Genomic DNA, 17,358 nt, shown 5'->3' on the forward strand with positions numbered 1-17,358 from the left:
GTATTCAAGGGACTTGTGTTGATTGGTCCAGTAAGGCTGAGTATAAAATACCCAGGTATCAAGAAAGTTTTAACAGTGTATGTTATGTTTTATTTTATATCTTAAGGCACTTGATGTAAAATATTTGAGAAAATGGAGAAGACCAAGTACCAAGGAGAATGAGAGGTTGAAGAATATCATACTTGTTCAATGTGTTTCTCCACTCCATAGAAATTATGGTCTTTTTAGTGTCCAAAAATTAATGAGTTTAATGCCATACTGGCAAATGCTAAGATTTTTTTCTCTGACCTGAAAGGTTCTGAGATTTCTCCATTAGGAACCTACTCACTGAGGGATGAGGATTGGCTTACCAAGAAGCCTGATGGTTTTAGGGCTTTTAGTTCAGTGGAAGGAAATCAGGAGACAAAGCTCTCTGAAGGAGAGCTTACCTTATGAAATATTAGATGGGGGTTTCTGTAGATAGATAATGCCCCCTTTAATATACAAAATTAGAAAAGAGAATAATCTACCTCTCTCTTTTTCATTGACCTTTTTTTTTTTAAATTTTTCCATTGATTTGGGGTAGGGGAGTGGGAGAGAGAGAGAGGCATCAGCTCATTATTCCACTTAGTTGTTCTATTTAATTACGCACTCATTGGTTGCTTCTCTTCGTTGGTTGTGCCCTGTCAGGGGACTGGACCATGACCTGGGCACACTGGGATGACAATCTGTCCACAGAGTCACCGGGCCAGGGACTCTTTTGTTGCCCTTCTTTTGCCTGTGTGACAGAGGGCCCTTCAGATACTTAACTGCCTCCAATATAATAGAATCTCTTCTATCCCATGAAACTTTATAAGTGCTATGTTCTATGTGCTTTGAGATTTTTAGTTACCTTTCAAATGAAATCTTATAAACAACTTAGACCAAATTATTCAGAACAAATGATTTTAAAGTATTTTAAAACAGAAACACTTGTAGTGATTTGAACTTCATATCTATGCCAAATTAAACTTACCTAAGACTAAGCAGCATCCTTATGAAGGAAAGCGATCAAGATTTTATCTCCTTCCCTTTGGAGATTTAACTTAATTAGAGCTTTCTGAATGGCTGAGATATCTCTGACAGAGGTTCCCTGGCAGCAAAAAATGTTAAAGTTCCCCCAAGAAAAAAGAAGGAGTCTTGTTCAGTGAGTTAGGCTCAATACCAGGGCCTCGAGGTTTGTTGGAGACAGCTTGTTCTAGATACAGTGTGTAGCTGTGGTCAGAAACCCAATTACACCTTGTCACCTGGGCAAAGCTGTTATGTTTGGGGAACAGTGGCTTATTGTATGAGTATAATTCCAATAAATTGTCACCTTGGGAGTCCGTGTCCTCAGTGACACCCTGCTGCCTACACAGGGTTCTGCAGCAGAAAGGACATCCCTAGGGCAGGACAAGGACTCACTGGAGCCTGTCAGAACTAGTTTTCAACAGTGGCACCATGCAGAAGTGATTAAAATCAGAGCTTTCAATGGACTAATCAGTTCTTTCCATGTGATATTTGAAACAACACTGCTGCCTTTGGATTAAGTTTGTTCCCATGATTCCTAGACAATTTGGGGAATGGGAATCTTTAAGAGAAAGATACTGAATTACTTCCAATACAGAGGAATGAGGGCATACTCAAGTAATTAGAAAAATAAGGACAGATGCTCAAATTCTGAATCTAAAACTGATGGAGGTCATGCAGATTATATTTAATATGCCACTTCATTGTGAATCTCCAAGAGTTGAAGTGTTTGCCAAATATGTTTAAGCACTGAACCTTTTTTATTTTTTAACTAAGCATTTTGAGGGACTAGATTCTAAGGAACACTTGGTGAAAAATGCTTCTAGAATGGCAGAATTTTAGATACTAAGTCATGACAAAGGAGAAATAAATTTGGGGCAGGATTTTTTTCTGGTACCCACCATATGATTGCTTAACTGTCTCTGAGTAGATGACGTCTCAGTTCTATGGAATTAATCACAGTGTTTTAATGACTAACCCAAGGAGGGCAGAGTGTGCAGGAAAGGGTGCCGAAATCAGATCCCAACTTTCTCTCTGGCTCCGTCTTTTCTTTGCCTTTGAATGATGAGCACCACCTGAAATCACTTGCTGCTGCCATAAGTAAGAGTTGTTGTCTATTTTATTCCGTTATGTATCTTCAATGTCTAAGACTGTGCATGGCACAGTTTAGGTGCTCAATAACTATTTCCTGAATGAATGAATGAATGAATGAATGAATGAATGAATGAATTAGCCTTCACTGTCTTGGCAAAGTTACTAAATATGCAACATTGCCATTTCTTTCGCATAGTTTGTACTTTGCAGCTGCAGAACAGATCTTTCTGAAGATTCAGGAAGTATGAGAACAGTAATGACATCTCATTTGTAAATCAAATGAAACCCATATTTGCCCGAGTCAGACCAACCTGGGATGAGAGACAGAGATACAATGAAGCCATTTCAAACTCCACCGGCTGAATCACTGCCACCGATTTCACATTGCCCAATCTAAGGATATTTAGCAACCTGTATGAAAATATAAGTTTTATAAATAAATGGAATCAGTATACTGTATAAATAATCAGTATGTAAATAAAATATTTTCTTTCTATTCTCTAAACTACATGTCATGAAACTACTCACATGCAAAACAAGGTAAAATGGTCATTAAATCACTCTAGTAATTTCTAAATCATTATTGAATTTTAGAAATTACTGGAGTGATCTTATGTTTGGTAAGTGTTCATAAAGCTAAATGTGGCTTTTACCTAGCATAATGCCCTCAAGCTCCATGTATGTTGTCACAAATGGCAGGATTTCCTTATTTTTTATGGCCGAGTATTCCATTGTATTAATATACCACAACTTCTTTATATCTTCATCCATTGATGGGCACTTAGGATGTTTCCATGTCTTGGCTATTGTAAATTATGCTGCTAGATGACTCTTCAACATAGTGTTTTTGTTTTTTTCAGCTAAATGTTCAGAAGTAGAATCGCTTCATTGTATTGCCCACTTTAATTGGATTATTTGTTTTATTGCTACTGAGTTGTGTAATTTTTAAATGTATTTTAGATATTAACCCCTTATCAGATGTATGATTTGCAAATATTTTTCCCATTCTCTAAGTTATCTTTTCATTTTGTTGATCATTTCTTTTGCTGTGCAGCTTATACATTTTGACACTTTTTCTGCCCTGGATTTTATTTTATTTTTTTTTGCTTAGTAGCTTGGGAGCTTAAGAAGAGGTCTTGGATCCCCAGTGGTTTCAAAGGAATTGTTCTCAACATGCTGGGCATGGGACCAGCTGAGTGGGACCAAGGCATGAAGATAAAAAACTCCATAGGTGAGTTGAATCTGCATCAAGGATGGAGAACACTTAGCTTTAGGGGTCTGTTTTGGGTCCAAAGCTAATACTCAGTTTTCCCTTCCATTTATCAGGCCCACTGCTGGATCTGCTGACATGCCTCAATGGGATTTCTTAGGAAATTCATATACAATTTGGTTGTGACTCTGGGACCCCTGATACTCTGTGAACCATTCTTGTGAACAGTGATGCACAATTTCCTTTAGGTTAATTTCATAAGTTGCATTAAAAAAAAAAGATCTGACATCACAAGAAAACCACTTTTAGTTGCTCTATTTCCTGGAGCCTACAGCTGGCAAAATGCCTGGGACAAGATGTATTCAATTCAAGTCAAAGCAGAGCTGTGTTAGGAGAAACAGATGGCCCACCTAAGGTGAAAAATTGCTTTCTTGGGGGGAGACGTAACGTGGTTTATTCACCTCTTCCTCTAGGAAGGCGGGAATGTGTGGAGGCAAAATAAATAAAACACGTTACAAAAGCATGCCAGCATTCCCTAGATGAACAGAATAATTGGTGCTGAGCAAGGCTACTGGAGGCATCTTTTTGCCTCCAGGCAGGCTGTGGGAACTTGTCACATGCATATTAAAATGCCCTCAGAACTTGAAAATCATTCCTTTGGAGGAAGTAATAAGAACCAACACATCATTAAAGAGATCAGCGATCAGTAACCCTCTCTGAGAGCTGGTAATGAGGAACTGAGAAGATTGGGATAGTTAAGATGAGCCAGGTATAGGTTCAGGAAAATGACTGAATATAAAACAAAGCAGTGAGAATTGTATTGGGTCTCATCTGAAGAAAACTGTGATTAACGTGGTTGGGGGCATAGTAAGTATGTAATTTGCATTTGTTTAGAGGAGGGAAGACAAGGCAGTGAGAATTTGTTGCTGATTGCCTAACACTTTCCAGAGGAGAGAGACTTTTTCTTGAAAGTCACTGGTACACAGATCACCTGTAAATGTATTCTACTCAGAAGGCTTTCCAGGATGTGAATGAAACACCCTTTAAGTTTATCCAGCTTTTTTATTTCCAATGTCTGTTCAACCAGTAATAGTCTGATGATGAATTTGGTCTCCCAGCTGATCTGATAATGGGCAGGACTGAAGTCACTAGAAAGTTATTATATACCTGTTACAAATAAATACATTTGTCTTCTGTTTGATATGTCATTTTTTTAGGGTTTGGTTAGTATAGGTTAGGCTACAAACTAATAGCCCAGTGGTGCAGACAAAAATCTACTCTTTGAACCTGCATAGCTGAGTACCAGTTCCCAGAACACTGTGACCACTCCTCCGTATTGCCATCCTGTGAGGCTCCACCCAAGCAGCCCTGGGCCTGCTTCCCTGACGTCTGTGTCTTTCTTTAAATTAAACACAAACCATCCCCAAAAGTCAACCCCCTTACTTGCTTTTTAAAAATCAGCCCAAGGTAATTCTTAATTATCTTCTCTATAATGCATTCTAGTGTCTCATAGCCCTGAATTTTAGGAAACATATTGCATTATTGTGTGATCATACTGTGACTTCGCCAAGTAACAAATTTACAGCTTCTTATGGCCCTTGCTGCCCTCTTTATCTTGAGAGGGTGGGCCATGGTGAGACCACATGATGGTGTATCAAGGGTCGTTCAGTAAGGGGTCAGAAAGGAAGGATTGCACTACTAAACACAATTTGTACCCAGCCCCTTTGGACATCTTGGTCAAGTAGCATGAAAGTACAAGTGATTTGAGTTAATGAAAAAAGGGTACAATGTTCTCATCCACAAGAACAGCAGTGGAACAGTACTTTTTCCTGTCAGCTCTGCTCACAGTAGCCCATTTCCCCCCATCAAAGAGAATATATTCTTTTATGATTTCCTCTGGCATTTTCATTCCTGACTGTTATAAAGGTGGAGCACCATCTGTTTCTCTTGCTTAGTTGTTTCCTTCCTAGGGAGTCAATGGTTGACACCCGTTGATGGCTACTGCACACTTGTTTGCTGTAGGATGTTTGTCATTGGTCTTTTGGTGACTAATAGTTTTTGCCCACCTCCAGGATGAGATGAAAAGAGCAATGACCCAACTGTGGAAATGATTTCCTAGCCTCACATCTCAGAAATTTTCCTGTGTTTCTTGAAAATATTCTCTTTAAATAAAAAACAGAAAAATTAATGTTACATATGAATTTCTTCTTTGTCCTATTTGGAAAGTTGGCCAAAGGACTACTAATAATAACTATTGTAAAAATTCTCTCAAAATAGTCATTCCATAAATAAAGTAAGAGCTATATCCCCTGCAAATGAGATTTATAAAAGCTTTGTGAGATGGCAAAGTGGGGTTTGCAATTCAGTATGTGTATTGCTGTCTGAGGCTGTGACTAATCTCTAATGAAGCAAGGTTTAGGCTGAGTAGAGATTGAGTAATGAGGACAGAGATGTATTGTGTAATTCCTTCTTCCCCTTATTGTGGATCAGTAAATGTCATGTCATGTCTCAAGCTATAGGCCAGCTTAATAGATTTAATTTTTTAGTATCTCACATTATGAAAGCTCAACATTTCTTGCAAAAAGTGGCCATAGATAACCAAAGCCGTTATATCTATCTCTGTGCTGATGTTGAATTTGTCTGACAGATTCACATATGGACATCCTGATAGCCTTTTCTTTAAAGGAAAAGAGAACTGACATTTACTGATTACTTACTCTATAGCCACACTAACTTTATTTCTCATAGAAAATCTGTGAGATGTTATTTCCCTGAGGTTATGGATGAGATTAAGACTCAGAGACATTAGGCCCTGGCCGGTTGGCTCAGCAGTAGAGCGTCGGCCTGGCGTGCGGGGGACCCGGGTTCGATTCCCGGCCAGGGCACACAGGAGAAGCGCCCATTTGTTTCTCCACCCCCCCTCCCCTCCTTTCTCTCTGTCTCTCTCTTCCACTCCCGCAGCCAAGGCTCCATTGGAGCAAAGATGGCCCGGGCGCTGGGGATGGCTCCTTGGCCTCTGCCCCAGGCGCTAGAGTGGCTCTGGTCTCGGCAGAGCGACGCCCCAGAGGGGCAGAGCATCACCCCCTGGTGGGCAGAGCATCGCCCCTGGTGGGTGTGCCGGGTGGATCCCAGTCGGGCGCATGCGGGAGTCTGTCTGACTGTCTCTCCTCATTTCCAGCTTCAGAAAAATACAAAAAAAAAAAAAAAGACTCAGAGACATTAAGTAACTTGCTCAAGACAATAAGGGTACCTTAGAACAACACAAATATGCTTTCTTCTGGTCAGGTTAATACAGAAGTGAGGTGATAATACTATAGAGCTGGATTTTAGGATTTAGATCTTGACCTATTGAATTCCAAAGCCACTGCTCTGCTGTACCATGTAACAACATTGCCACATTAACTTATAAGAGACTAGAGAAATATCATGGGATTTCTTTCTGTTTTTTCTTTTTTAGTTTTGCTGTTATATATTTTGTTCCATTTTTTTTAATTGTGGTAAAAAAACACATAACATCCAACTTACTACCTTTACCATCTTTAAGGGTACATACAGTTCATAGTTTTAAATATATTCATAATGTTGTACAACCATCTCCACCATCCATCTCCATAAATATTTTTATCTAAAAAAACTAGAACTCTATTCCTATTAAACAATAACTGCTTGTTCCTCCCTCTCCCTAGTCCCTGGAAACTAGCATTTTACTTTCTGTCTCTATGAATTTGACTGCTCTAAGAACCTCATAATAAGTAGAACTATACAGTATTTGTATTATTGTGACTGCCTTATTTTACTATAATGTCCTCAAGGATCATGCATGTTGAGTACATTGTCAAATTTTTCTCATTTTTAAGGCTGAATAATATTCCAAGTATGTGTATACCACATTTTGCTTATCAATTTGTCAGTGGACATTTGGGTTGCTTTCATGTTTTACCTATTGTGAATAATGCTGTCATGAACAAATATCTCTTTGAGATCCTGCTTTCAATTCTTTTGGGTATATACCCCAAAGTAGAATTGGTGGATCATATGGTAATTCAATTTTTAATTTTTTGAACAAGCTCCACTATTGTTTTCTATAGCAGCAGTACCATTTTACATTCTCACCAACAGTACACAAGGGTACCAATTTTTCTACATCCTTGCCAATTTTGATATTGATTTTTTTTATAGTAGCCATCTTTTTTTTTTTTTTTTTGATATTTTTCTGAAGCTGGAAACAGGGAGAGACAGTCAGATAGACTCCCGCATGCGCCCGACCGGAATCCACCCGGCACGCTCACCAGGGGCAACGCTCTGCCCACCAGGGGGCGATGCTGTGCCTCTCCGGGGCATCGCTCTGTTGCGACCAGAGCCACTCTAGCGCCTGGGGCAGAGGCCAAGGAGCCATCCCCAGCGCCCGAGCCATCTTTGCTCCAATGGAGCCTCGGCTGCGGGAGTGGAAGAGAGAGACAGAGAGGAAGGAGAGGGGGAGGGGTGGAGAAGCAGATGGGCGCTTCTCCTGTGTGCCCTGGCCGGGAATCGAACCCGGGACTTCTGCACGCCAGGCCGACGCTCTACCACTGAGCCAACCAGCCAGGGCCAGTAGCCATCTTAATGGGTGTGTTTTTAATTGTGTTTTTTTTTTTTTTTAATCTTTTTTTTTTTTAATTTTTTTTAATTTTTATTTATTCATTTTTTAGAGAGGAGAGAGAGAGAGGGAGAGAGAGAGACAGAGAGGAGAGAGAGAAGGGGGGAGGAGCTGGAAGCATCAACTCCCACATGTGCCTTGACCAGGCAAGCCCAGGGTTTCGAACTGGCGACCTCAACATTTCCAGGTCGATGCTTTATCCACTGCGCCACCACAGGTCAGGCTAATTGTGTTTTTAATGTGTGTTTCCCTTATGATTAGTGACATTGAGAATTTTTTCATGTACTTATTTGACCATTTGTATGTCTCCTTTGGAGAAATGTCTATTCAAGTCCTTTGCCCATTTTTATTTGGGTTGTTTGTTTTTATATTGTTGAGTTTTAGGAGTTTACCATATATTATGTATATTAATCAAGATATTAGTTATATATATGATTTGCAAATATTCTCTCCCGTTCTGTGGGTTGCCTTTTTACTCTGATTGTGTTTTTTGACACATGTAGAAGACAAAAAGTTTAGTTATGAACCATTATTATAATAGTTACTGGCTTTTATAATTTTCTATGTATTTACCTGTATTGAAATCTTTATTTCTTTATACAGCTTTGATTACTGTTATAGCTTTGGGTGTCCCTTTGTTTCTACCTTACAGGACACCTATGAGCATTTCTTGCAGGGCAGGTTCTTGCAGTGGTAACTAACTCCCTCAACTTTAGTTTATCTTGGAATGGCTTAAATTCTTCCTCACTTTTGAAGGAATAGCTTTGCCAGACATAGCATTCTTAGTTGACAAGATTTTTCTTTTATCGCTTTGACACTGTCAGCCCACTGCTTTCTAGCCTCCAAAGTTTCTAATGGAAAAATCTGTTGATAATCTTATTGAATATCCTTTCGATTATTTGCTTCTCTCTTGCTACTTTTAAGATTTTCTCTGTTTTTGGCTTTTAAATATTTGATTATAATGTGTCTTGCTGTGGGTATCTGAATTTATCTTATTTGGAGTTTGTTGATCCTCTTGTATGTTTATATATACGTCTTTCATCAAGTTTGAGAGGTTTACAACCATTTTTATTCAAATATTCTGTCTGCCCCTTTCTTTCTCTTTCTCCTTCTGGGAGTCTCACAGTGTGTATGGTGGTCTACTTGATGTATCCCACAGATCTTTAAGGTCTCTTCACTTTCTTTAATTATTTTTCTTTCTGTTTCTCAGACTCACTAATTTTCATTGTCCTTTCTTTAAGTTTGCTGATATTTTTCTTTTGCCTGCTCACTTCTGCCTTTGAATCCCTCTAATGATTTTTTTTTACTTTAGTTATTGTTACTTTTCAGTTATTCAGTTATATTTCAGCTCCAGAATTTCTCTTTGTTTTTTTTTCTTTTTAGGTTTTCTGTCTCTTTATTAATGTTTCCATTTTATTTTTATATTGTTTTCCTGATTTTTTCCCACATCTTCCTCCAATTCTTTATGACAGGTATTTTAGAGTCTTTGTCTAATAGTTCTGCTACCAAATCATTTTTAGGAACAGTTTTTATTGATTTTGTTTTTGAATGCACCAAACTTTCCTTTTTTTTTTTCCTTGTGAAAGTTGAGCATTTGAATCTAGTAATATGATAGCTCTAGAAATCAAAAGTTTTTTTGTCCTTTCCAGGATTTGTTGTTTTTGTTATTGTGGGGTTTTTTGTTTTTTGTATTGTGTAAGCTGTCTCTGTGCCAAGGGTCAGCCTCAGGTGTAAGCTCAGGATCCTCTTTGGTCTTCTCTGAGCCTTTCCCTGGGCATGCCCAGTGACTTTCTAATATTCCCCATTTATGCAGCTTTTTAAAAAAATGTTTTAGTTTTTAATGTCTGACTACCCAAAATGGAAAAAGAATAATGAAGGGAAGAAAAAAAGGGGGAAAAAGGGGGGAAAAAAGGCCATAGGCCCTTTAAATCTCCTGGTTGTCACTTAAGGCAGTGGGGGTGGGACTTCCATTAAGGGAGAAATGGGCAACAACAGTGGCTACCTACCTCACTGTCTTCACATGTGTGATCAGAGGCAGCACTCAGTGATCAGAGAACAGATCCCTGATATTTGGAGGACAGAGTCCTCTGTGTCTCCTGCAGGTGTATGCAAGCTGCCCCAGCAACTTATATACAGCTACCTGCCTCATGGCTGGGGGTGGGGAACGGGTCGCTGCTGCTGTGCTGAGAACTGATACTGACAAAAGTTAACTGTCCAAGTTTTCCCCTGGGAGTTGCAGGCCTTCAATAAACTGTCCAGGGTTCTAAAGTAATTACATCAGACAGATCCTGACAATGCAATTGCCGTCTAGTAGGGGAGACAGATTCTTAGTGCTTCCTACTCTACTCAGCCATCTTTCCAGAATCCTCCAGGATGTTTAAAAATTTATTTTTTTAGAGCAGTTTTAGGTTCACAGCAAAATTGAGCAAAAGTTACAAAGAATTCCCATATACCCCTGCCCCCACACATGCATAACCTTTCCCATTATCAACCGAAATATGCCTCAGGGATTTTAAACTACCACCAGTAAAATCATGTGTGTGTGTGTGTGTGTGTGTGTGTGTGTGTGTGTGTGTGTATGTATATAACTCAACCCCCTTTATTTTTGAGAAAACACCAAATGTCATATTGGATCATTTCAATGTTCTGCACAGCAGGCAAGGACAGAGGGCAAGTCTGGCCCTTTTAGGACCTGCATTTTGTATAGCAGAGAATGGTCTCAGAACTTAAGAGGGCAGAAACACACACTTCTCTATGTATGTAAGTGCAGAAATAACAGCAATCCTGCCATTCCAAAGTCATTTTGCCACTTTCTGTTAGTGGCCCTAACATTTTCCTAATTATACGAGCCATCTCTCATAATGACTTATCCTATCTGAAACCTCTTTATGTAAATGGCTGCTAAGTTCTAGGGATTCTGTCACTGAAACATCTCATTGTTTCTATGCTCACTCCCACTATTCTATTTTACCCTTGTATGTGGACTCTGGTCTGTTGTGAGAGCCTCCTAAACAACTCTCTCCCTTGCCAGACACTCCTTGTTCCCCTCATGTGGCTACTAGGTGTATCATCCTAAAGCACAGCTTCAAAGAGCTCAGACTTCTGCTCAAAAAGAGGAAAGCTCCCAATTTCAAAGTCAAACCCTGCAAATTGTCTGGGGTTCCTGGACTCTTTGGGTCACTCGAAGTCTGAGATTCTAGAATTAGAATGATTATTTTATGTTGTATTATATCATATACAAGTTATGTTTTATGACAATCTATAAGAAGGAAATAATAACAATCTAGAACTTTCCTGTTTTCAACACACACACACACACACACACACACACACACACACACACACACACGCCTTATTCCTTTTCCTTTACATTGTTTTCTTGCGCCACCTGGTGTTAAAAGTAAACAGTGGCTCTAGAGAAAAAATAACATACTGAAAATATTTTTACCCCAAATTGAGGCTCTTTAGCACAGAAAAGGAAGCTGCCTTATTTTATAGATTAGTAATTTATCCAGGATTTAAAGGAAAAACTGAGATTTTTGAATCCTAGGCTCCTCAATTTTCTAACATATCATGATAGCCTCTTAAGTAAGCCTGCAAAAGAATTGAGCCAGAGTGATACCCCTTTTGGAAGAAGACAAAAAAAGATACTAACATTTAGTGATCCCTTATTATAAGCCATTATTATTGTGTTAAATTTACAAGTATCTCATTTATTCTTCATAGGTAGTTTGTTCTTATTTGTGTTTCACAAATTGACAAGTAAGATTCAGACAGGTTGGGTAACTCATTGAAGTTACAGTGTCTTATCCCTTCACAATTACTCAGTTCCTCCTAGTCCTTGCCATACGTTTGTGCATGGGCCAGATATATACTCCTTGCTGCAGTGAGTTTGGGCTTGGCCAAATCAACACTCTTTGGTGAATGAAATGTGAATGGACCTGATATGTGCCACATGTGAGCAAGGCTTTAAATTTTGTGGTTTGATGAGGCACACTTCATTCTAACCTCCTCCACGAGAACAACATGCCTTAGAGAGTGGTTATTCTTTCAATCCTGGTTCCTGGAATGAGATGACACGTGGATCTGAGCTGAAGCCAGCTGAGCTGAGCCCCTGAGAGTCACACCTGACCCACCGTCAACCTGGAGCCCTCATGAAATGTGAACAAAAAATTCGTTTTTTATGCCACTGAGAATTTGGGATATGCTCTGGCAAAAGCTGACCAATACAGGCTTTCAACAAACGTCTGACTTCAAAATCTCTCTGGGACCTCACTGTGAAAAAGAACCTTGCTCCCAGGATGATGTCTAACTAGGTTGAGAACCTATGCGTTAGGTCTTAAGTTACTGATGGTCTCAATTGCTTCAAGTCTGTGCTTAGTTCTACTCTCTCACTGACAGTTATCTTGAGCATCTACTTTAATTTTATAGCCTACTTGTCCAGCTCTGCCTCCACAGTACTTTTGATTTCCTTTTTTTTTTAGGTTAGAGGAGGGGCGATATTGAGGCAGATTCCTGCATGTGCTAGCCTCATGGAGAGCATTGCTTTAGCTTTTTAATATGTCACCCTTGCTTGAAATAAACATGCTAATCTTGCCCTATACCAATTACTTTATTCTTCTTTTGTCATCTATCTACCTCACATGTTCTCTCCATGCAACTGATTGACATTGTGTGTGACTTTACTGCTGATTAATTCTCTCTTCCAGGACCACAGAATCCTCATTACACCAAAAAAATTACTTTTCTTGTTTTATGTTCCTCATTCCTTTCCAGAATCACTGTAATTAAAAGAAGTTACCAAGTAGGACCTGACAGTCTTCCCTCTCCTTCATTCATTCACCATGTATTTCTAAAACATTTACTAAGGATCATCATATTGTTTGAGAATGAAAAAGTGTTTTATCTATTATGGCATCGACCGTGATCTACCTGGCAACCCTGTCTAAAGCTGATGCTGGAATACTGAGCTATTTTTAGCACGTGGGGGTCATGCTGGGACCAATATCCTCAGTGCCTGGGGACATGCTTGAACCAATCAAGCCACTGGCTACGTAATGGGAAGAAGGAGAGAAGGGGGGAGGGAGAAGTAGAGAAGTAAATGGTCACTTCTCTTGTGTGTCCTGACCAGGAATCAAAACTGGGATTTCCATACACAGGGCCGACTTCTATCTACTGAGCTACTGGCTAGAACCTTGATTTCTTTCACTTTGATTTACTTTTTTCTCTTTTTAAAAGCATTTATTACCTGCCAATATACTCTTCAATTAACTTATTTATAATTCATATAGTTCAAATGTCTCCCCAGCTGAATTTTAAAAAGCAAGATTTTTTTTTTTTGGTCTGTTTTGTTTACTGTCATCCCTTAAACAGTGTCTGGCACATCGTAGGTGCTAAAAAGTTTTTGTTAAATGAATGAATGAAAATATGAAAACACTTCTGAAAGAATGGTAGCTGTTGTGTTTTAATAACATGACCAGTAGAGGTCATAGATGAGTTCTTTAAATATCTTGGACCTTCAACGACTTTATGTCTATGTTTATGCAATGATCTCTTCACTCCGGATGTGTCAGGGATTCATGTAGATCAGGGGTAGTCAACCTTTTTATACCTACCGCCCACTTTTGTATCTCTGTTAGTAGTAAAATTTCATAACCGCTCACCGGTTCCACAGTAATGGTGATTTATAAAGTAGGGAAGTAACTTTACTTTATAAAATTTATAAAGCAGAGTTACAGCAAGTTAAAGCATATCATAATAATTATTTACCAAGTACTTTATGTCGGATTTTCCCTAAGTTTGGCAGAATAAATCTTTATAAAAGAACTTACTATAGTTAAATTTATCTTTTTATTTATACTTTGGTTGCTCCGCTACCACCCATCATGAAAGCTGGAACGCCTACTAGTGGGTGGTAGGGACCAGGTTGACTACCACTGGTGTAGATGGTCACATGATCAGTTCAGTGGTGACAGTTGGCATAGATCATGAGAATTGCTGAAAGGTAAAAATTGATAATGGCTCAGATTGGCTTCTCCTCCATATATGACCTCATCTTGGTAGCTTAGCCAAAAATAATAAATAAATAAAAGTCAAAGAGAAATAGAAAATTGGATGCAAGATAGATCAAAAATTATTGGCTTTAATGTTGTATCTACTTCTATAAATTTATAAATTGCTTATAAATAAAAATTAAATTCAGTCAAAGCACCAGAAAAGATAGTAAATGCTTATTTTTAATCACAAAGTTATTTGCCTGGAACAAAACAACCTCCTAAAAGTGTGTGTATGTGTCTGTGTGTTTACAGATACAGTCTTGTACTGTTATAACACTTTACTGACCTTTTCCTGTCCTCTTTTACAACAACAAAAAAATGGGAAGCCAAGAATCACAAGCCATAATTCTGCCTGACTGGTTTATTCACTCTGGATCAACAGCTCATGCCTGAGTGTCATGGTATATCATTAAATACAGGGAGGGTGTAAAGGAATGCTGACACTAGATTGGAAGCAAATAATTTTCTTTAGATTGAATATAGGCTTTGATTGATTCGTTTAAGCATAAAAATTTGAGCAGAAAAGAAATTTAATTTTATTGGCACCGGGATAAGTAGTTTTACATGTTATCTCAGTCACTCCTGAAGTGAACAATATCAACGATAACACCTAGAACTTAGTAGACGCTAAATAATCATTTAATAAATGAATGAGTGAGTGAGTAAATAAATGTTAAGAAATGATCTGTTTCTTTGTTTGGTTTATCTGAGATGATTGATTTTATTTCCTTGATAGAACTAAATTTAATTTAAACCTGAAATGTAGGTATATATATGTTCAGTGTTCTTTATTTCATATGTCTATTTACTGGGCACTAAAAAGTATTCATAGAAAATGTTTTCAGTCACCAGACACTGGAAGGTAGGCATGGATGGAGAGCTGAGTGGATGTTAATTCTGGTCCTGCTATGACACTGACCTTTTCTTCAGATTCTGTACAATGAAAAGTAATAATTACATAATTCTTACCTTCTCTCCTTTACATGGGATGCCATATCTGAAAAGTTTGAAGTGATTAAATAGGAAAGTTAGGCAATAACTGGTGGGTTAATAAAATGTTTTCCTGTGATGCCCCTTGGGGAGGAAATGTGACTGAGTCACAAACTCCATCCTGTTACACATGTTGCTCTGGTGGTTTTTGTCTAAATGAGTGGATTTACAGACTGAAGAACTCCAATATGTTGGACTATAATTAGGGGATATTTCAAAATGAATATGAAGCTATAAAGTATCCCCTAAATTTTGTGAGCAGTGTATTAGCAGTGATGATTTTCTTGAGCTTTGTGTTGGTAAAGAGCTAGATAACATAGTTTTATTCTTGTACAAGACTTGTAGCCAGATAAATGTAAGGGTAGATGCTCTTATGTGATAATATGAAAGAGAATACGCAAACTACTCAAAAATATTTTTAGTGTAGAACATGTTGGACGGGAGAATGGGGAAGGGCAGACATTGGAAAAGCTCCCTCTATGAATTTATAACGGTTTATTTTCACTCCAACAGGAGTAAAATACGACTTCGTCCTCTTTCTCTTTTCCTCCTTTACTGCACGTAGAGCTTTAGTTAACTATTAGGCATGTTATATATTCACTGCAAGCAAAGTCACCACACAGAAGTAAAGATGCCAAATGTTCATGAACAAATTAGAGGTTCTTAGTCAAATCCAAACAAATACATACCTGATAATAGCTTTGGCTGAAATATATTTTTATATTTTATAGCATGTTCACATTTGCCAGTGGTTAGCAAAGATTAAGCTTGCCAAACCTTAATGTGGTACAAATGCCATGTTCAAGGCAAAGTAAGTGGACTGTTACAGGATCTGGCAAATCAAAAGCATTATCAACAGCTGTGGTTTTCAAATGCTTTGTGAGATTGAATAATAAAGCACATGTGCATTCAGAGTCAGCATTAATTCTTCCATTAATTTTAAAATATAATTTATGATTATTAGTAGTTTCAGATGGTTTTATGGTTACAATCAACTTCTGATTAGATGTGATAATGGCCAGAAGGCAAAAATTGATCAAATCCCTAATTAATTAGTCAAGAATTTATTGAGAGACTAGTATGTTCAGAGTCATATAAATGGTGGTAATTGTGGCCAATGACTTCATACCTCTCCCTATTCATACTTTTGCTGGGATTGCCATGAGTACAGTGTTTATTTGAATTTTACCTGTTTCTATTGATCACCGTTAGAGGACACGTCTTCTAAAGGTCAAAAGGAAGAAGAATTGTTATAGAGATAATGAAGAAAAACAGTGATTCTAAATTGTTAAATAACTGACTTCTATCTAGTAGGATTCTATACATGGTTTCAACTATCTGATATAAAAAACCATTTGAAAAGTGACAGATTGACATTTTGCTTTATCTAGTGACTTGAATTCATAAGTTTCATCAAAAATATGACCATATATGACATAATTATTTATCAATATCTTGGCTTTTTTTTTTTTTTTTTTTGTATTTTTCTGAAGCTGGAAATGGGGAGGCAGTCAGACTCCCGCATGCGCCCGACTGGGATCCACGCAGCACGCCCACCAGGGGGCGATGCTCTGCCTATCCTGGACATCGCTCTGTCGCGACCAAAGCCACTCTAGCTCTTGGGGCAGAGGCCAAGGAGCCATCCCCAGCGCCCGGGCCATCTTTTGCTCCAATGGAGCCTTGGATACGGGAGGGGAAGAGAGAGACAGAGAGGAAGGAGAGGGGGAGGGGTGGAGAAGCAGATGGGCGCCTCTCCTGTGTGCCCTGGCCGGGAATCGAACCCGGGACTTCCGCATGCCAGGCCGACGCTCTACCACTGAGCCAACCGGCCAGGGCCTTGGCTTTTTATTTTACATTTTAAAAGTTAAATCCACTCTTTATAATTACACTTCTGTACAATGAATTAAAATTGCCTGTCAGAGATTATCTATAGTCTAGATTAACTGCAAAGGGCCAGAATTTTTTATATTATGTAGAACAGGCTCAGAGGATCCTGTTTTTCCTTTGGTACTACCTGTGAGTAGACCTGAGTGATCTTGGTTTACTTCACAAAGAAACTTAGAAGAAATGCCATGAACCTCAGGACTAGTTGGAAAAATCTGAATTATTAAAATACTAATTATGACTATCTTTCTAAAAAGTGATTTTTATTAATTTCAAATATTTTTAACAACACACTTGATAGTTACCAAGTTGATTTAATCACCAATACAGGTATTGTTACCTAGTAGCACTTGCCAAAGTTTTTAATGCAAAGATAAGACTTGATCCAGGCTTTGCAAATCTAAATTTCTACATGGTCTAGATTTCCAAGTCATCATTATTCTCCTAGAGCTCATCAACCT

General features: G+C 38.4%; 1 non-coding gene across 1 annotated transcript; it reads right to left on the reverse strand.

Moving 5' to 3' along the window:
- Nucleotides 1-16,773: 16,773 nt before the first annotated feature.
- Nucleotides 16,774-16,849, reverse strand: TRNAA-GGC (transfer RNA alanine (anticodon GGC)). Its single transcript has one exon. It is a non-coding gene; the product is annotated as a tRNA-Ala (tRNA).
- Nucleotides 16,850-17,358: the final 509 nt, after the last annotated feature.

The sequence above is a fragment of the Saccopteryx leptura genome, chromosome 1, assembly GCF_036850995.1.
Source record: "Saccopteryx leptura isolate mSacLep1 chromosome 1, mSacLep1_pri_phased_curated, whole genome shotgun sequence".
Classification (NCBI taxonomy): Eukaryota; Metazoa; Chordata; class Mammalia; order Chiroptera; family Emballonuridae; genus Saccopteryx; species Saccopteryx leptura.